The 21,944-nt window shown below is 42.7% G+C and overlaps 1 long non-coding RNA gene across 8 annotated transcripts in view; it reads left to right on the forward strand.

The window, feature by feature from the left end:
- Positions 1-12,128, forward strand: part of Gm27242 — a 31,835-nt gene extending 19,707 nt beyond the window's left edge. For 6 of the 8 annotated variants that reach the window (XR_875391.3, XR_003951605.1, XR_875392.3 and 3 more), the window contains 3 exons: positions 856-965; positions 6,973-7,055; positions 11,785-12,128. This is a non-coding gene — a long non-coding RNA (predicted gene 27242). Of the gene's footprint in view, positions 1-855; positions 980-6,972; positions 7,056-11,784 lie in introns of all 8 variants that reach the window. The other 2 variants (XR_384148.4, XR_384149.4) reach the window with 2 other exon arrangements.
- The last annotated feature ends 9,816 nt before the right edge of the window (positions 12,129-21,944 follow it).

The raw sequence follows: 21,944 nt of genomic DNA on the forward strand, positions 1-21,944 counted from the left end.
GCTACCAAGTTTATCTCAGCTCTCACCCTCTTCTTGCGCTCTGTTCTATAAAATTTCTCTGGGCTTGGTCTTACTGATTCCTTCATATTTGGCACATTCGCGGGCAAACTTTGATGCATATTCATAAGTAAATATATACATATTTATGGAATGTGTTTAGCTTTAAAAATAAGCTTTAGTCTTCATGATGAAGTGGGGTTCAAACTTGGACTTCTCAGTGTAGGCTTAGTCATAACTGAATGGGCAGCTGGAAAAAGCTGCCTGTCCTTACAGTTTCAAAGTGTGAATATAAGGTGAAGGGATGGAAATGATGGCTTCTTGGTTCTGATCTGCAGTTGGATCTCCCATTGTGTTGTCAGGTAGAAAGAATGCTGGCTTCTTGGTTCTGATCTGCAGTTGGTTCTCCTGTTGTGTTGTCAAATGGAAAGAATGCAGCAAACTCATTTTACATCTGTAGATGCCAAGAAGTATCGAGACTCAAAGATTTCCTCAAAGCACAAGACAGGTGAAAACCTTCAGGGCACAACACAGGTGTGCACACATGTACACAAGCGCACACCACACACACACACACACACACACACACACACACACACACACACATTAATTAATCTGTAGCTGGTTAACATTGGTGAAATATCCCTCAGCCTCATTTTCCTGGCATATGAACATGGAAATAAGTATGAGTGATTCATAAAGCAGCTATAAAATGACAAAGGACGTGTGCCTACTATAGTGCCTGGCGCACAGCAGCTGCTCTATGAAGGCCATGCGGTCCCCTTTCCTCTTAGCAAAGTCAGTTTATTCAAGTGAGCCCAAAGTTCAAATCTAAGCTTGCCTGCTTTCTTCTTGCAGCTCTGAGAAGTTTAGAAGGCATTCTATGCCTTGGATCTACTGCGTGCAGCATGGCGATGCCAGGATGCCGGTCCAAGCTCCCAATGCAACACCAGGACTGATGGGCACAGGTACCACACTATAGGTACTAGAGACGTTCTCTGCCTCATGAACAGATGAGGAAAAACAGGCAGAGGGAAGGTCAGAGGAAGGACCAATGAGCCACTTTGGTGAGGAATTTTAAGCTAACACTGTTTTAAAAGGCAGACCAACATTAACAGAGACTTAGACCAAAAACTACAGATTGGGGAAATCAAATTAGCAGTTGGAAGGAGCAGAGTTACATGGTAAAATAGTTCCTATTTAATCAAGAAATTATATAAACCATAATTTCTAAAAATATTAATGGGGAGTATTATGTATTCATATGCAATTCTGGAAGATTTATGCCAGTCTTAATGTCTGGAGATGCCCTTCAAATTTTCCATCTGCCCTGGAATAGGTCTAATGTGATAATAAACAGGAAATTGACTGGGCCAGGGGACATGCAGTTCTGTTTTGTACCATAAAATATAGGAGGCTGCTGACATTGCATATTAATTAGCTGATCCCTTCCTTTCCAAATTAAGAGCTCAGTTTTGAATTACTTGCACGGATGCAAAACTTGGCTCTGTGATTTTTGAATGCATTAGCTCTCATTCACCAAAAAAATTTGGAGCACCTAATTGTTTCTAGGATCTCCCAGGCAAAGGATGAGGTAAACACACAACACAATCCATGGAAAAGTCTCTCTTTATCTAAGAAACTGACGGGGGAGGGTGAAAGCAGAAGTGCTTATGGGAAATTGTTCTAGAAACAGCCTGGCTTTTCCAGAGCATCAAGGAGACTTTAGCTCATAATCATTGGAAACCTATGAGCTTTGGCCTCCTCTGTTTGGGTCAGAGCTCCTTTTTCTCTGCTTCCTTGTTTATTTGTCTATGTTAAAAATCTTTGATTAATTGTTAAATAAATAGTCGTTGCACAGTCACTACATGACAAGTATTCTTTTGGATGGATGCAGAAGTGTAGCTATGGTCAAAGCAGGTGTGAACTCAGAAAGTCCACATTCAATTAAGAGAGAGCAACAGTAAACATGGCATAGAAGAACTGTGCTGTATTATATAAGCATGAGATTGCTCCTGATATTATCCATTGCTGTGTAACTCACATCCCCAGACTTACTGCTACAATAGCAACAGCGAGTCTAAATCCTGTTGAAAACTATGGGTCCGAAATTTTAGGAAGACAGCACAGAATGGGGTGATGTGTTTCTGTTCCATAATGTCTGGGCTTCGCTTGGAAAGACAGGAGTGTCTGTCAGTGGCTCCTGTGGGACGAAGTCTACTTATGGCACACATTCTGCTAAGAATGGTTAGAAGCTGGTCTAGCCTGCGGCTGTTCATCAGAAATCCTACATGTCCGTTTCTAGTGCAGTCATGTCAGGATAATGAGGCTTTGTATATGATGACCAAGACTCCAACAAATGACTGATGCCTCAGAAGTTGCCTGGTGTCACTTTTAATGCTAAGCAAAGGAGATGTGTCTCATGGAGATGAGACACAAGTTCAGAAAAAATGCACAAACAATTAGTGATTGTGCTTTATAACCAGCACCCTACTTTAGAGTTAGCCCATTGTCGGATAAAGGGCTTTGGATTTGGAGTTAGGCAGACCCAGAGGCAGTCAGTACAACTGGCAAGCATCCTTATGTTAGCACACATCACTGATGGGTGGGTAGGTCAGTCACTACACTGGGGGGTGGGGGTGGGGCTGTAGGCTGTAAGGTGAATCAGAGGGAGTACCTTTCCCCTGAGTGATCATGGGTGAACATGAAAGTCAGGTGACTAGGCCTGGTCATAACAGTCTGCTGAGGTCAAGGACAGGACACACAGATGGCTGTGGAAGCATCTAGGTGAAAGAATTCACTGAGTGAACCCAATGCATCATGTGCTATGCTCTGCCCTTTGTTTGTTTGCATAATGAGAATAATGAGAACTATAAGGCTGGTACTAGGGTTAGACTGCGTAATCTCACACTCTAGCATCTTCATACTACTCTACTGGACTGAAGAAGCCTCCCATCACTCTCTGCTCTCCTCCTGTTTGCCTGTAAGTCTCCTTGTGTACTTATTCGCTTTCTAGGCTTCCCATGCTAGGAGGGAAGATACACAGAATGTTGTCCTAGCTTTCGAGCCCAGAAAACAAGCTGCTGTACTGTGTCCAGTTAATCCTCCCCTTCAGGGATCTCTGTGGCTCAGTCTCTCACCTTTCACAAATGCTGCTGAGACTGTGCAGTCTTCCGTTTGTAACTGTATCCCTATAGCCCTGCCATGATTCTCTCCCAGCTTTCTTTTCTTTATTCCATGGACGTCCTGTAGCATATTCCAAGCACATTTCACATTTACTATGCCTGTCGTCTCATCCCCAGAACAGGAGCATTCCATAAAGGCAGAGATCTTTGTTTTCCTTAGTGACACACTGAATGCAGGTAAACATGCCATTTCACCATGGAACTCCTTTGACAGACCTGGAGTGAGGTCTGTGCCGAGTCACCAAGGGTCCCTATAAGCAATGTGAGTTCAGGCTTTTCCCCTTAAATACCGTAAGAAAAGCATTACAGACAGTTTTTTACAGAAGTGGACATGAGCTGGTTTACATTTCTATGTCATGCTAGTTGCCATGGAGAGAACTGGAGAGTTCAGGGGAACCAGTGGGTGTCACTACAGGAAGCAGGAGAGTTGTGGGTGGCTCGAGTCCAGGTGTGAAGACTGGGGAAATAATGGGATTGGGACAGCTGTGGGCAGACTTGGAGCTGGCAGGACATGCTGACCTGCTGAGCACAGGGTGGACAGAGGCAGAGAATCAATGAGTGCCGCCAAGTGTGAGTCTTGAATTACAAAGGACAAAGTGATATAGTTTACTGATAAAAGTAAGGCTGAAGGGGTGTGTGTGTGTGTGTGTGTGTGTGTGTGTGTGTGTGTGTGTGAGAGAGAGAGAGAGAGAGAGAGAGAGAGAGAGAGAGAGAGAGCACGTATGTACACTTACATGAGAGAGGTGCACAGTGTGCTATGCATGCATGTATGTGTGAGGCACAGTCTGCTATGCATGTGTGTAATGTACTATGTCTTTTGCATGTGTGCAATGTACAGTGTGCTATACATGTGTGTGAGAGAGAAACAGGGTGTCTTATTGTCCTCTAAGATGTCAAATATTGTACAGTTTTTTTTAAGCTAAGACCTGGACTTCTTGGTCACCTAAAATCACACTGTGTACAATTTTAGGTGATCAGGCAATCTGGGTTTTACGCCATCTAGAATACACCTGAAGCAACTGTCAGCAGGCTTGTGGTGATTCAGAGTTCTCTCAGAAGTATTGGAGCTTCAATTATAGGAAGAGGCTTCAAATTCTCAACACTTTGAAGATAATGTGGACCCTAGGCTCCTCGAAGGACAGAGGGGTGGTGTCCTTCAGAGAGCTGCTTACAGAACTTTTTCATTAATTAAATAGCTGGTTACGTATTTACATTGTGGTGTGTGCCCATTAGTAGGGAAAATCACAAACTATACATATTACATCATAGGAATTTATAATTTAAAGAAATATAAAAATCATCATTTTAAATCACATGCAGTATTTGGGAAGAAGAAAAGCTCCACAAGATGTAGAAGGGGGAGATGTGTAGGCTGGAACTGAGAGTGACTTGAAACTTAGCCACTGGCTTTATTGCGATAATTTAGCTGCATGATTCTGCAAGCATGATGTGATTCCTTGTCTCCCTTCTTAGTTTATCAGTTCAAGAGACAGGTGGCAATTGCCTGGGCTCCCCTCCTCTCTATGTCTCCATGGTTTGGATGCTATCTCAGTTAGTGTTCCATTGCTATGAAGAGACACCATGAGTGAGACAACTTGTATAACAGAAAAGCATTTAATTGAGGTTAGTCCATGACCATCACAGTGTGGAGCAAGGTGGTAGATAGGCATAATGCAGGAGCAGTAGCTGATATATTTACATTCTTATCCATAGGTAGGCAAGCAGAGATAGACAGACACAGGCACAGGCACAGGCACACAGACACACAGACACACAGACACACAGACACACAGACACACAGACACAGACAGACACAGACAGACACAGACACAGACAGACACAGAAACAGACACAGACACAGACACAGACACAGACACAGACACACACACAGACACAGACACAGACACAGACACAGACACAGACACAGACACAGACACAGACACAGACACAGACACAGACACAGACACAGACACAGACACAGACACAGACACAGACACAGACACAGACACAGACGAGAGGATCCGGTATGGACTTTTGAAATATCAAAGCCCACCCTCAGCAGCACACTTCCTTCAACAAGGATATACCTACCCCAACAGGTCCACACTTCCCAATCCTTCTAACCTTTCTCATTTTCAATGCCTGGTAACTAATAATTCAAGTATATGAGCCTATGTGGCCATTCTTGTTCAAACCACCACAGATGCTTCTGGCTTCCTTATAGCATGGTGATTCGGTTCTAAGAAATATTAGTGTTCCTGGTTCTGTTCACATATAGTTTGGCTCATGTAAAGAAGGCAGAAGGCCTAAAGGCACACTGTATTACTGTAAATTTCATCTTATAGCAAAAACAACAGAAGCAAATGGAGGAAGTAAAAAATTGAACACAAGAAGAAAATCTGATGATGAGAGAAAAATCAATTAGCCTTCTTAATCTAAAAAAAATACCCAGCTTCAACTTTAATTGATTTCAAATAAAATGTTTATATCTGAATTTATGAGATGTCTTAGATAATGGAAAGTTATGCTTGCATTAGACATTAAAATCTAAGTAAAATCTAGGCTTCTTCAGATCTGTCTCCTGCATCTAGTTTTGTCCCCACTTAAGACATCCAAATCAAGTGTCTAGGAGTGAAAATGTATTACATCATTGTATCATGCGCATCCTATAACACCTTAGTGATCTGTGTTTCAAATGATTCAGTGGGTACCAGTTCCCATGAGACGAAAGGTAAAGTCCAAAGCCTGGCTCCCACCTACCTAAATCTTAGTTTCTTCTCTCTGTCATGACAGAATACCTAACAAAGCCCTAAGAAACAGGGTTGACTTGGCTCACCTTTGAAGAGGATGCAGTTCTTCATGGCAAAGAAACAGTGATAGGAAAGACTTTCCACCTTGGCAGTGGGATTGCTCACACTTGGAGAGTTCCAAAAACAGAAAACAAGGGAATCCTGTCACACATCTGTCTTTCTTTTTTGTTCAGTTCAGACGTCCATACCATTGGGTTGTACCACCCACATTCACTGTGTGTGTTTCCTCCTCAAGTAATCCTCTCTGAAAACACCCTTACAGATAAACACAGAAGGACTTTAGGAGACTCAAAACCCAGCGATGTTGATATGGGAGGTGAACCATCACACTACCCACCCCATCGTTGGTCTATTCGTCTCCTCTTCCCATCTGATTCCCCACCCTGTTCCATGCTGCCTCACCCCAAATGCCAGTTTGTTCCTCCACCTTCTGCCTTTGCTCATGCTCTGCCCTTGGAAGCCTTTGAAAGACTGTCCTTGAAAGACTCTCCTTGCTTGGTTTCCTAGGAACACAGCGACTCATCTTTCCAGATTCAGCTGAGCATCATCTTTTGAGAAGTCTCTTCTGACCTCCTGAGCCCTATTTTGAGTCTCTGATTTGCTTCTTTTTAGATTCTTACACAGAAACTGACACAGGCTGCTTTTCTTTTTCACAGAAACTTCACAGCATTTGTTTCTTTACCTTTCAATCCCCCTAACACAGGCTAGAAATTACTTGAAGCCAGAATATGTTGTTTCAACTTCGTATTTCTAATACTTAACATAATATTGTCATACATCTTAGGAAAAATTATAAGTCTCACCCAAGTTCCTTGTTCTACACTAGTAGACACAATAGAGGCAAAGGCAGTAGGATTGCAGAGGGTGTCAGCGTTTTTTTGTTTGTTTGTTTGTTTGTTTTGTTTTTTTGGGGGGGGGTTTAATTGTTATTGTTATTGTTGAAATCTGCTTCTTGACTGGTGGTATCTTTTCTTTTTCAGTAGCAATTTACAAGTGTCAGCCATCCTTGCAGGAACGTGCTATGAGCATTGAACAGAATGGAAGACAGTTGAAGGAATGGAATGTGAGTAGAAGTGGTGTGTGCACCTTCTGAGTTATTGTTTCAAAGGAGGAGGGAGCCCTTTCTTTTCTTCCCCCTTCATCTGGCGTGGCTATAATCACAATGGTAAGAGAGAAGAGCTGCTAGTCTGGCTTATGAAGATGCAACTAGATTCAGGACAGTAGGAGAAGTTAGAACTATGATAATGTCACTTCAGCTTCAAGCCCTCAAGCCATGTCTGAAGTGCTTCTAAATCTATTTGAGGAAGAGAGATTATCATACAACTTGTTTAAAGAAGGCACTTGGGTTCCTCTTTGTTACAGTAGCCCATGGTATGTTTGCTTAGGTAAGATATCATCTAAACCAAGCCTTGAATTTAATATATACACAGAACACACAGGTAAGTAAGTGTGTTACTTACACAAAATAAATACTTTGAGGACTAGCAAGAAATATATATATATATAAAGTGATTTGTCACAATGGGCAGGGCATCAACTGCTATTACCTTAAGTGGTATGACACTAAGAGCAGTGGGTTGAGGCTTCTGCTTCCTATTTCCCCCGCCAATCCCACCACACATCAATCATGAATTCTCTTTGCTTCTCCCTCTGCACGTGGCTTTATTTGTTCTCCAGTAGGCTTTTCCCAGGCCATCGTTTTAATTCATATCCTTGTTACCTGTTTCCTTAACCATGGCACTGGAGAGTGAGCTAGCCACTCCTCTCTGCAGGCATCCCCAGAACCGTTGCCATGGCAATCTTCCCCTGGCATAGTACTGATCAAAACCTTCAAGGGCTCCCTATTGATTTCAGGTAAAAGGCCAGCCTCTTTAAATTAGCTTTGTGCTTTGGACCACCCCACTTTCCCAGCTTTGCCTCCCACGTATGTCCTCACCCATGCTGTTCCTCTGTCTCATGACACACTTGCTGTTTCTGTTCTCTAGACCTGTTTTCAAGATCATCTCTTTCCCTAGAATGAGTTCAGACACACTCATAGCCACGTGTGCCTGTTAAAACTGTATCCTTTCTTCAAAGTCCAACAAAATCCCTGGTTTTTGTTTGTTTGTTTGCTTGCTTGTTTTTGTAAGAGTCTTTTTGTTTTTAAGCCTTTGAACAAAAGATCACTATCCTTTATGGGCATTCTTCATCTTTTTCATTCTCAAAATATCATTTAGCACAGCTAAATTATGGTCTTATGCATGATAGAACATGATAGAAGGGAGAGCTAACGCTAGTACTATTATTAATACTATCAGCCATAATAGCATTTATCCATCTGTAGAGCACTCATAAGGCACCAGCTCCTACCCCAAGTGCATTATGTGTAGAAAAACATATTATCCCACAGTAATCCTGTTGAGGTAACACCCCTTCAGAACTTAGGAAGCCAGCAGTCAGAGTAACTAAGTCATCCACTCTGGGTTACCCGCTGGAATTTTGAATCCTGGACGTTTAACTCAATGCATAAATATGCTCAAACTGCTTCATCTCACCAAATCTTAGTGTTGGCATCTCCCAACAGTTGCGCTGAGACTCTTTGCATGGTATATGTGGGAAGTGACTATTCTAATTGGAATGTGATAGCTGCTTAATTCATGCTAGCTCCTTGTCTTCAGAGCCGCATAAGACACCTCTCTTGTGTCTTACGTTTCTCAGGATAAGGTGCATCCTTATTTTTGTTTATGCTGAAAATGATCATTAGTGTTAAATGTTAAAGTCCAGGCCATAGACTGTCCAGTGTTTCTCAACAGCAAGCATAACGGCAGGGCCGACAGTGACATAGGATATAGGTCTCCACTGGCATACTTTTCTTCACTATTATGTTAGTAGTGGCTATCGTCCATGGCAACTAAAGACACTTTTCACTCATTCGCATGCTTCTCTTGAACATGAACATGACCAGGGTTCGAGGTTTTGTCCTTAGTATGTGAGCAAAAGAGACAGAGACAGTACCTGTCCTTCCCCTTCCTTCTTCATGTCACCAGGGATAAGGATAGGATGGTTAATGCTATGGATCATGCAGAGAGATGAGTATGCTAAGGAGTGCATAGTGTTAGATACCATAGGAAAGAGTCTGCTCACAGTCACACATACGGAGACAATGGGTGACAAAAGACTCACTTTTGTTTCTTTAAACCTCAGTATCTGAACCTATGTTCCTGACATTAAAGAACATCCTAACTAGTATTGTCACAGGGTCTCAGGGGAATGCCACTGCATTGCCTGTGAGTGGCCCTGGAGATAGCGTATCCTCAATGGCGCCTGTGCTGTAAGGTTGAAATGAAGAGAGATGAGACAGTATGTATTTAATGCATGGTTCTTGGCACATGCTAGGAGCTCAATACACTTTAAGGATTATTATTATTTCAAGTCAGGCCAAATTGCAGGTTTCCAGGTACCCCTGTGTCTGGCTGGGGGTGCTGGTTCTGTTCCTGAAATAGCTGGTACGATGATCTCATCCTCCCATGTTTATTGAAGCCTCCACACAAATAGGTTTCTCTCCAGTCCCTCTGGCTGATGTCATCCTTGCCCTCCCTCCTTTGGCTTTGTGCTAAAGCACAGCATGGCTCATCTTATCTCAGAAGGAAAGCAGAGAGGAAAAGTCACACACCACTGTCACCATGGTACATTCTAAAATGGCTGATGGACTGCAGGCTTTATGCCCAGGGAGGATGCGTTTTTACGGAGCTTCTCCCAGAGCCTGAAACTTATGTGGGTAACACCCAACTCATGAAATCCCCATGGGTTCCTCTGTGGTCACTGACACAATTACCCAGATGGTAAAACTGAATGGGAGAAAATGGAATAAATTGTCTAGGTCCACACTTCTGGGCAGTGAAGGAATAGAGGGCAAAGAACCATAGGAAAGCTGTGCCTTCCCTCAGACTGGCTTGCCATCTGAGAATGAGAACGCCCATGGGCACAATTTGGACTCCTTTTGCAATTCAGGGGAAAACATTCTTTGGAAAACATTTCTGTTCCCTGCCACTTGCCTTTAAGCAGTGAAGCTCCAGTAGGCTCCGCTCTCACTGAGAGCGGAGCATTAAGACACCTGAAAGGAGACAGCCCCCCACCCCCGCCACCCCCTGGGCTCTCCAGCTGCTGCTGCAGCTTCTGTTTCTAAACTGCATTCTCTCTGGCTCTCCAGATTATATCTGAGTCTAAGGAAGAGAGACGCCCCCCAGGTTCAGGAATGGAGTTTTAAAATAACAACACTAACATCAGATGACCTATGAGAGTTGCTGTTCGTTAGACTGAACTTATGAGAGAAGGCGCCAATGTCCCATGATCAGAGGGCTCTTGCCACAGAGGACCAGGGGCTGGTCTCAAGCCTACAACAGAGAAAAGCAAGAAGACACTGCCAGGCTCAGAGAGACCACACGAGCAAGCTACTGTTCTCACATCCCTAAATTCCTCCCTAGCATCTTAGATATGATCTTTGCTGTACATTTGGATTTTATTTTTGAAAAAATAAAACTCACTGTTGAGAGAAGTAAACTTGAAAAGGATGAAAGTATGCAGGCCTGCAGGGGAAGGATGTCCTGGGCTCTGAGTCCTGTTTCCCTCTTGTGAGTTCTTGGGCAGATTTCCTCTCAGAACCTTAATTTCTCTATTTGCAAATGCAGAAACCAACTCTCAGTTTAGAGACATCACGTCATTGTCCCTATGCCACACTCAGAAATCTCCCAGCAGACACAGCTTCTCAGCCTCTTTTCTGGCAGAAAACATGGTATAAAAGAAAACAAGCATTCAAAAGTTACACAGTAAGGGCATATGTAAACCAGCATTTCTCAGAATAACTCTGATTAAAACATGCTCACTGGGAGATGGCTTGGTGTGTAAAATGCTTGTGTAATCCTGAGGACCTGAGTTCAGATCTGCAGAACACAGGTAAAGGTAAATGTAGCAGATTCTATCTGGAATTCTATCTGTAATCTCTGGCAGTGAGAAGGGAGGCACATAGACCAACGAGGCTGGCATTCACAGCAGAAAGCAGCAAGAGACCCTGTGTCAAAAGGCAGAATATAAGGACCTGTATTCAAGGTTGTCTTCTGAACTCCATACACACTCAGAGGCACATGTATGAGTACCCCTCCCTCATTCATACAGGAAACATGAATGCACACATATATTGTATAACAAATCACACACAGACACACAGAAACACACATTACATATGTGAAACACACACATACACACACCTCACAGACAAAGAGATTAAAACAACAACAACAACAAAAAATGCCTATTAATCTCAGATCTCAATTCGGAATGAACACATGAAAATTAATCTTCAGAGGGAGCAGTCCTGCTTGACCCAGGTTAAAGGTAAACATCTTTGGTAAGGTTGATACAAGTTGTGATGGTTAAACTCCTTTATCAATATGACCATGGTCTTAGGGTTACTACTGCTATGATGAAATACTATGAGCAGCTTGCGGAGCAAAGGATTTCTTTGGCTTACACCTCCACATCACTGTTCATCATCAAAAGAAGTCAGGACAGGAACTCAAAGAGAGCTGAGCCTAAATTCAGGAGCTGATGCAGAGGCCAATGCATGGTGCTGCTTATGGGTCTGTTTCACATGGCTTTCTCAGCCTGCTCTTTCATAGAACTCAGGACCATCAGTCCAAGGATGGCTTCACCCACAGCGGGCTGGTGGGGAAGCCCATCAATCACTAATAAAGAAAATGCCCTACAGCTTGGTCTTATGGTGGCATTTTGTCAGTTGAGGCTCTCTCTCCTTTCAGATGACTCTAGCTTAAGTCAAGTTGACATGAAGCTAGCTAACACAAGGGCATTTGGAGTCAACAGAATGGCACGACTCCGGGTGTATCTGGAGTTTCTACGAGAGAAGTTTAACTGAGGAGACAAGGCCCAGCCTGAATGTGGGAAGCTTCATCCCATGGACTGGGCTCCTGGAGGAGGTGAAGAGGGAAAAAGACTGCTGGATGACCACTGGAATTCTTCTGTCTCTGTTCCCTGACTACAGATACAATGTGACCAACCAGCTGCCTCTTCTTCCCAGGGCCACACCTTCCCCTCCAGGGTGAATTGTACTCTCAGCCAGCTACAATAAACCCTTCCTTCCTTACATTGCTTCTTGTTGCTATTCTGTACCAATAATAAGAAAAGTTACTCATTAACATGTAGACATAGGAACATTGCTGGCTTAGGTGATAGTAATTTACATTCATTCCTCATGTAATCCACAAATGGTTGGTGGTTTAACCCACCCAATACCAGCAAGGTATTGGACTGACTAGATTGACCACAGGCATCCAGCAGTAGTTTAAAGTACATAGGCCTCAGAAAAATAGAAGGGTCTACTAGGCTACACACACACACACACACACACACACACACACACACACACACACATCATTCCTCTGGTCCAGCAGTCCCAACACAGGGACCATACTGAAGAGAAGAGAATGTATAGATCAACTGCCAAGCCATAAAAAAATAATAAGTTGATAATAATTCCAAACTGTAAATAACACAAATCTCTATCAAAGAGCAAACCGAAGTGTGTTCATATTAACAGAGTATTTTCTCAGACTCCGGAAAAGCCAGTGGGATGCCTCCAAGTGTAATCCTTTGTATTGTCTAGAGACCTCCCAAGGTCATCTGAGTGGATGAGAGTGTTAGGAACTTGACAGCTCCAGAGGGACAGGGGAGAAAATTCACTGTGATGTAAATTTTCCATATTCACTTCAAAAGAAACACATTCTGCTAGGTAAAGATCATTTCAAGTGTGTCAGATTCCATCATAACCTATCCTTAGGGTTCCCCTGAACCACTCACTAATAATGAGGTGGATAAAATATTTTACACATAACCACCATGTAGCTTGGGTTAGCCTCAAACTTGAGCTCCTCTTGTTTCAGCCTGAGTACCACGCTTTCAGGAGGGCACCACCACACACAGTGCGAAACAGTTTTTCAAAGAATGAAAAAATATATATGTTTCCCTCCCAGCAACGGTACTAGCCTGAAATCCTGCTGTACTTAAGCTGGTTCTAATCTCTTGACCCCCGAAACAGGGTCCAATGGGAGGTGAGGAAGGCAGATTCCCCATGACTGATGGCTTTCTCCCAGCGTTGCTGCTGAAGATGCTCTCTGACCCAGGCCTCCTTAGCCGCAGCTGGTCACACTTTGTCACTTTAACAGACTCATTAAAGCAGCGGAGGGCAAAAATGACCCCAGGTCTAGAAAGCCTGGAGAAGATAGATGCTCCTCATTTCAAAGCTCAGCAAACTGGGTTTTAGAGAAGCCCTAAAGAGCTTTACAAGGGAAGTCTGTCAAGAGTCATCACATGCCGCCACCTCTGAAACGGCCCCATCAGCAATGTTTTTATACAAAATCAGATCAACACAGGCCCCTCGCCTGGCAAGAAAATGCCCAGGAATCCTTAAGAACCGTTCCCATCTGCAGATACCCATCCTCAGTTGTCTCTAGAAGATCCATATGATGGGTCATCCAGCCTTGGTTACTGGCAAGGGAGCAGCTTTTTTGCTCAACATTTATAATTATGTTTTACTTGACAACAGACCACACATATGATGGTGCTTCATAAAGACCATACGGTCACATAATGCAGATATAACAGGTTATGTAAGTAAACTCTACAGTGTTGGAATAATGACAAAATTGCCTAATGATGCTGTCATCCAGCAAAACATTTCTCGCAATGCATTTCCATGGTTAAGCAATATGAAACTGCTACTAGAACTTTCTGAATGGTTTACTCTGCTCCACCTCACAAAATCCTCACAGCTCTGTGAAGTGGGTGGGATTAGTATCACCCCTTCATAGCTGACCGAACAGGCTTACCTAGGTCAACTAACTACCACAAACCATAGTGCTAGTGATGGCTAATGATGGCCAGTCCAGTGACCCATGTATCTATATAGGCAACACCAGACCACATGACCCCTCAACTAGCTTCTCCTTTTATATCAGCCTGGGACCATGCTGATATTTAGAAAGTCTGTTTTTGCCATGAAGACAATGTCTGCTGACACCCACAGTCTAATTACTTTTCCTCTACCCTAACCCTGGAGCCATAGGGAGCATCTATTCTTCATCTTCTGTACCTGTCCTCTCTTCAGTCTTCAGTTTTGCTTTCTAGAAACCAAACATTTGGGCTTTCCCCAGGGAAAGTGTCCCTGTAATGGGAAATTTTAGTTGGGACAGCCCTGGCAAACAAGGGGTTGGTCATACTAATATCCAGTGTGTAGTGATAGTTACATTGTTTCATTCTCTTCACATCCTAAACAATGACCACACCAGTCAATATTGTTATGTGTTTACTTGTTTGTTTGTTTGCTTGCTTTTGTTTTTAGTGCTAACGGTTAAGCTTGGGAACCCATGCACATTAGGGAAGACCTCTACCACTGAGCTACACTTCCACCTCTCCATTTATTCTCTCATGAGACAGGTTTTCACTAATGTTGGCCTGCAATTTGTGATCCTCTCTTCTGGCCTCCTGCCACCACTTCTGGCTAGTTCCAACAGGTATTTCACACTTAAAAAGCAGCCCAACTCAATGAAGTTACTTTCAAAGAAAGAAAGTAAGAGCCCATAAATCCAAAGCCTAGGATTTCTAGATACTCTTGGGCAGTGTTCTCAACCTTCCTAATGCTGCCACCCTTTAAACTATGTTGTGGTGACCCCCAATCATAAAATTATTTTTTGTTGCTACTTCAGAACTGTAATTTTGCTACTGTTATGAGTCACAATGGAAACATCTGTGTTTTCCAGTGGTCTTAGGCCATACCTGTGAAAGGATTGCTTGATCACCTCCCACACACACAGGTTGAGAAATTCATTGTGGTTGCATCTTCTTATCTTTCATCTTTAGCCACACCACTTTGGGAGATTGCCTGTAGAAAACTTCCCTGTTTTTCAAGGTTAGTGCTTTCAACACAGGTACTCTGCAAAACTTCCATTTCAACAGACGGTGGTCTTCTACATAACCCACTTCCTTGACATACTTGTTCAGAAGAATTGTAGCCATTCCTTAATAAATGCGTTGCACACATGGCCATGCCCCTCTTCATACAGTGAGTCCCTGGATATCAGGATCCATGTCCTAGTTGCCTCCATGTCTCCTTTTCACCTTGTCCTTCTCGGAGCACTTGGCATTCCTTGAATGAGTAGCAGTTGTCTTACTTGTGGGAGAGATGGCTCATTGTTGCACAGTGCACAGCTTGCTCTCCTGAATCTCAGGCACAGGATTTCAGCTTCACTCAGTGTGGCAATGTGCCCAGCGAGGAAGCAGCATTTCCCAGCTGTCCATGAAGCACAGGGAGGCTAGGAGACTAACTTACAGCCAAAGATATTGAAGTGGAAGTATCATAGGGAAGTTCTTGGAAAGTTGTGTCTGGGAGCTGCGCCAGGAGGGAGCAGCGGCAGATTCTCCTGCTGTCTGCTTGGAATGGGAACCCCATGTTGGACCTCGGCAGGCTTTCTGAGTTATGATTCATTTGGAGGATGGAAGCCATTCACTGAGGCAGGCTGATCAGCTAGACAAGCAAGCAGTTGGCTCCCCGAGGCAAGTGTAAATCTGCAGTTGCAGCCTCCGTGTCTGTTCTCCACATCTATGTGAGAAATAAACTCTTCTGACTGAATTATTGTTGGTTTGTGTTTTTTTTTTCTGTTGTATGTGTTACAGACAGCTGGCTTTCCTTTAGTTGATAACTATTACATGCTTGAGTGAAGAAGTGTGTGTACAATTGGTTAGACGGTGCAGATTAGGCTAGCCCTCCTGCTGACTAGTATTGAAAGTGAAGCTTCTTTGGTCATTTTTCATAGCTACAAACCTTTCACATTCTGCTTGAGCCATGAAGGCAAGGTACATCTTGACTATCAGAGCCCAAGGCAAAATAAGAGCGCATGTCCACTGTGTACCTTCCAATTTAAAGACTACTGCAGAGTCTGTTGGAGAGAATTGGTTATGTATGGGCCAGGGCGGGATACTATCAGATCCTACTCCTATGACACAGAGGAAGCCTCTTCTTTTAGGACAACTATGTCTGTCTCTGGATCAAGGCATGTGCTGCTTGTCTTGGGCTAGATAACAACTGACCCAAGGTTTCAGTCGTGAGGTGATGAAGGGGACAGATTTTAGAGAAAACGCACAAAATACTTAGAGGCCCCCTCTCTAAACAAAGACTACATATACTCTGCCCACGTGTCAGACATGTAAAATGTTTCTTGCTTTCAGGAGAAGAAAGGATGCTAGGTCCTCTACATAACCTTATGAGATTTGAAAGTCATAGAAGTCTCAAGACTATTTTCAAGACCCATGCCTGCATCAAGTCTCACAACCTCACTCCTTAGCATACCCAAACACTTTTGTAGGAAAGCTGGCAAAACTACATACAGTTTCTTAATGAAACTCTGTTTGATTTTTTTTATTTGTTTGTTTGTGTTATTTTCTTCTTTTCTTTTTCTTTCTTTGTTTTCTTTTCTCTGAGATGAGGAAGGAACATCCTACAGTACAGTTCAGCTTTCTGAACAGCTGGGATTGTAGAGTTCACCACCATCTCTGCCCGAGAAACGAGATTTTGAATTAAAGCCATCCTAGCCCTTGTTTCCAGCAGAGTCTTTCCCTTGAAAGTAGGAGGTAATATCTTCGTTCAATACCTTGGGGAAGAGTCAGCCTTTCTTAGGATTTTTGTACTAGCAATTAATTACTGTGATTTTGTTTTTCTCATTTCACAGGCCACAAATGCCATCAAAATTTCCCACTCCATATCACAATTTTGTAATTACCCCTGTCTCTACATTGAGGATGAAACAGCCATTTGACCTCCTATGCCTTGCTAGAAATCTATTTGGACCACAATCCAAGTCATGGTGAGACTTGAGTAATATTGACATCATTTCATGTATCAGAGAAGGTTATAATTACTTAGCAAAAGCAGTAGAGGTTTTTCTTGGCTTTAGACTAGTGGGAAATTCAACTCAAAAACCTCCCCCTAGAAAGCCTGTTTTCCTAGATTACTTTTGGACCAATTCTCTTATCTTGGATTCCCTAGAAAACAGACTGAAGCTAAACTTAATTGGATATGTGTTAGCCCAGGAGAGGAAGAGAGATACAGAGAGAAAAATAAGGTAAATGTATGCTGGGTATGTCTTCTCAAGGATGTTCAGCTGCAGGGCCTGAGCATGACGGTTGTTTATAGAAAGGTTTTAATGGAACTGATCCATCCAAGTGAAGAAGTGCAAGGACACATTTTTGCAAGCTTCTTAGTTCACGCTTCAAAATCCATACCATAGAGGAATGAACACATTTGAACCTTTAATTTGCATCTCTCAGGCTTCCAAAGGCATCCATTAGGGAAACTAGGGCTTGGCTGACTTTGTTGGCTTATACCTTGTTAGTGCCCAACTTCAATTCACCCAAGAAAAGACCTGGTGGGAGACTTAAAATGAGGCCAAGACTATGATATTATTAGGACAAAGCACCAGGTTCACAGTTTAAGCCTGAGAGGGTATGAGCTAGGATCAGCCTGGGCAACGGCCACAGAAGCTCTCTAGCACCACACAGTAAAGGATAGAATCCGGATGAGATAACCATCTCCCACTTCTTGGGCCCCATCCCATTTTCTTTGGTTTGCCCTGTGCCATGGAAGGTGGGCCTTACGAATTTGTTCTGGGTTGTTTTCTGGTGCTGAAGTAACCACCATGATCAAAAGGAACTTGAAGAGGAAAGGGTTGATTTAGTTTCTGTGCACCAATCACAGTCCATCAATGTGGGGAGAGAGGGCAGGGACTCAAGTAGAAGTAGAGGCAGGGAATCATGGAGAAAATCTGCTTAGGGGGTTGTTTCTAAGCTTATAGTCAGCTTCCTTTTATTCATAGGTCACATGGACAACTCCCCAGGGGCAAACCATTCCTAGTGGACTGAGCCTTCACACATCAATCAACCAACGAGAAAATGACCCACAGACCATTTTCTCAGTTGATGTTGACAAGAGACTTGTCAAAAAGACTCTAGTTTATGGCAAGTTGACAAGAACTAAACAGCACAAGACGGTGTTACCTTAGAGGGCTTTTGTCATCTTTTCTACTTGAGTTCAGCCCAAGGAAGATAATAGCAGTAGATCACGAAGGAGAAGAGGGTTTTTTTTTTTCTTACAGGTTTCCTCATCTGCCTATGCCTAATATAAAAGTGGCTTCACTCTCCTGTGCCTTTCTTCTATGATCCCATCAATGATGGTTCTTCTATTATACATATCTCAGCTTAGGAGTCATTAGTGTTCTTTACACAGAATATGTCTCTTTAAGTGTACTAAAGGAAACATTGGATTTCTTTCACTATCCCACCTCAGAACATTCTCTTTTCCATCAAGACTACCTTTTTCTTTTTACTTCTTTCTGGGGTTTATGAAAATCAATTTTTATTTCCATTTTTAATTTTTAAATCTACTTTGTAAACATTCTATGCTATAAAGCACTACAGGCTATCTCTTTCCCTTCAACTTGCAATGTTTTCTTATACATCGGTGTCCTTATCTTCAGCAAGATGTGTTCTCCTCTGGATGGCATTTCTTACCTCTGCACTGCTACTGCTTACTGACTGTGTCATCTCCTTCCATCTGCCCACTACACGCACTGCTGTCTGCAGATGTTCTACTTCCTCTAAAGTCTTGGGCTGATTTATTGGCCCTTCTCATGTTGTAGGGACCCTCAGCTGAAGAAATGTCTCTCTCATTTGGGCTTGTGGGCATGTTTGAGGTGTTTTTTCTAGATTTCTGACTGATGTGAGAGAGGCTAGGCCACTGTGGGCAGTACATCCCTGGGCATGTGGCCCAAAGCTATACAATCATGCAAGTTAGAACAAATGAGTCAGTGAGTTCCACTCACCAGAGGTCCTAAGATCCCATGGAGAGTCCTCCCGTGGAGAGTATTCCTTCATGATCTCTGTTTCATTTTCTTTCTTTTTAAAAATATTTTTATTAGGTATTTTCCTCATTTACATTTCCAATGCTAGCCCAAAATTCCCCCATACCCTGCCCCCTACTCCCCTACCCACCCACTCCCACTTTTTGGCCCTGGCGTTCCCCTGTATTGGGGCATATAAAGTTTGCATGTCCAATGGGCCTCAATTTCCAGTGATGGCCGACTAGGCCATCTTTTGATATATATGCAGCTAGAGACATGAGCTCCCGGGTACTGGTTAGTTCATAATGTTGTTGCACCTATAGGGTTGCAGATCCCTTTAGCTCCTTGGGTACTTTCTCTAGCTCCTCCATTGGGGGCCCTGTGATCCATCCAATAGCTGACTCTGAGCATCCACTTCTGTGTTTGCTAGGCCCCGGCATAGTCTCACAAGAGACAGCTATATCAGGGTCCTTTCAGCAAAATCTTGTTAATGTATGCAATGGTGTCAGCGTTTGGAGGCTGATTATGGGATGGATCCCTGGATATGGCAGTCTCTAGATGGTCCATCCTTTTGTCTCAGCTCCTAACTTTGTCTCTGTAACTCCTTCCATGGGTGTTTTGTTCCCAATTCTATTTTCTACCTCTAGGTTCCTGCCTAGTCTTTCTTCAGTGATGGACCATAATCTACAAGCCAAACAAACTCCCTCCTGTTGCTTTTGGTCAGTGTTTTATCACAACAAAAGGAAGCAAACTGGGACAGCTATACAATATGGGAAATGAATATTGAGTTGTCCATTTATTTTCAAATACAGAATGCCTGAGTACATATATATGAATATGTGTATGTCTGTCTGTCTGTCTGTCTGTCTGTCTGTCTGTCTGTCTCTCTCTCTCTCTCTCTCTCTCTCTCTCTCTCTCACACACACACACACACACACACACACACACACACACACACTGTACTTATTACAGCTCAGTTGCTATCCAATTTTCATTAAACTGAATCTTTCTGTCGTCTCTTCTCTCATATGGAGTGCTCATCACCCAGTTCTAAAGCTTTGGATAAGAAGTCCTGGGACTTCAAGTCTGTCTCCAAAACACAGACATGGAGGTGCCTGCAGATGGCTTGGTCTTCTGATAAGGATATCTGCAATTAAGCTGAGTATTAGCTTATGAGAACTGCTGCAACGGATTATACATGCAGTACAAAGAAATGCAAACCTATCATTGTACACTTCAAGTCCTTCTAGGTGACATAGGAGGAGAGACCATCTCCTCCCAATCCATGTGTATCCCAAATCTCTAAATGCTGCTTTATTTGGAACTAGAATGTCATTAAGACAATGCCAAGCTAGGTTGGGTAGGCCTTACATCCAATGACTGATGTTCTTGCAGAGTACAGGAGATTCATAAATACAGGGAGGATACTTTTGGGAAGTTGAGGGAAGGCATTGGAGTGGCATACCTGCCAGCTGATAAATCCCAAGAACTGTTGAAGACCCTTTCTTTGTTGAACTTAAACACTGTTGAATTTAAAATTCAAGCTTACTGGATTGTGAGAAAACAGTTTTTGTGCATTGTGATATTTTGTTATGGCAGGACTTATATACAATTATAGACTGAATCAATTTTCTATAATACTTACAATGTACCATAGTAAATAGCACACCAAAATATTTCTCATTATCTATAATAGTAATAAACAATTGAGAGCTGGCAAGAAGGTGATGCCAGGCTCCTCAGTGGAAACCTGAGTTGGCCTCAAGTTCCAGATTCTATAGGCTGCCCCCTTTCTTGGTTGTGTCCCACATCAATATAGTCTCTCTTTCTATTGCCACATCTCCTCAGTCTCTGACTTTCTTAACATTGTCTATAAGGATCCATGTGTTGTGTTTACATTGGATCAGCTCAGGTAATCAACAATATTCTCCCTTTCATCAACCCTTAAGTTAATCACATATCCAATGATCTTTTGTCAAGAAAGGCAATATATAGGTTTCTTGGATTAGAACAGGAACATTGGGGTGCAGCCCAGAATTGACAAGGAAATATTTAACCATATTCCAGCTGGATTGGCTCAATGAAGATTGAGATATGCCAATACCCTATAGTAAGTCAGTCAATATAACCATATAATAATATAGTGTCAGAAGGCTCAAATAAAACCCGAGTTTAAACCCTCTGTCCATAAATATGTTTTATTGAATGGATTCCATAGAGATGTTCCAGTGCTCGTCTACAGGACACGATTGACAGAGATATTGCCATGGATCTTAGTTTGCTGACATCAATAGAAAAGCTAGAACTCCTGAAGTAGCAACGAGGGGATTGCTCTTAGCTTCCAGGGCAAAAGTGAACTTACTTGTTTATTTTGGTGGTAAGGCTTGTGATCAAAGTACTTTGGCCCACAGTAATTCTTGGCCCTGGCTAAGAGATCATGGTGTTTTTATGGGCAAGACAGATGGATTGCTTACTATGTATAATAATAAATAGCACACCACAAGTACTGCTTACTATTTATAATAATAAATGAGAACTGGCAAGCAGAAAGCTGATGTCAGCCACCTCGGTGGAAACCTGAGGTCCCATGAAGTTTCCATACTTAGTTACAGATGCCATCTAATTGATTAAAGGAGAAACCAGGCTCCTTTGAGGAAGGACCCTGGAAAGTCAACATAAATGTATACTATAAATACCCCTGCAATGCTTCCTGAGAAGTGCCAAAGCCTATTGACCAGAGTAAATGTCTACCAGGGTAAGGGGAAATATTTTGATCTTCACAGGTCATTGCATATAAAGCACCAATAGCACTTGGATCTCTATGTCACTGAAGTTAAAGGGTCAGTGTGGTTTCCCCCCGTTAGGGTGAAGGTACATGAAACAGAAGCTGAAAAGATCTGAGCCCATAGTGCGTCCACTGGACCCCACTATGTCCATCAACTAGTCACCAACATCTTAGAATTTATAAGTACACTTGACATAATCTATGCTTTCTCAGTCCGTGGAAAATGAAT

Source organism: Mus musculus, chromosome 15 (genome assembly GCF_000001635.26).
Source record: "Mus musculus strain C57BL/6J chromosome 15, GRCm38.p6 C57BL/6J".
Lineage (NCBI taxonomy): Eukaryota > Metazoa > Chordata > Mammalia > Rodentia > Muridae > Mus > Mus musculus.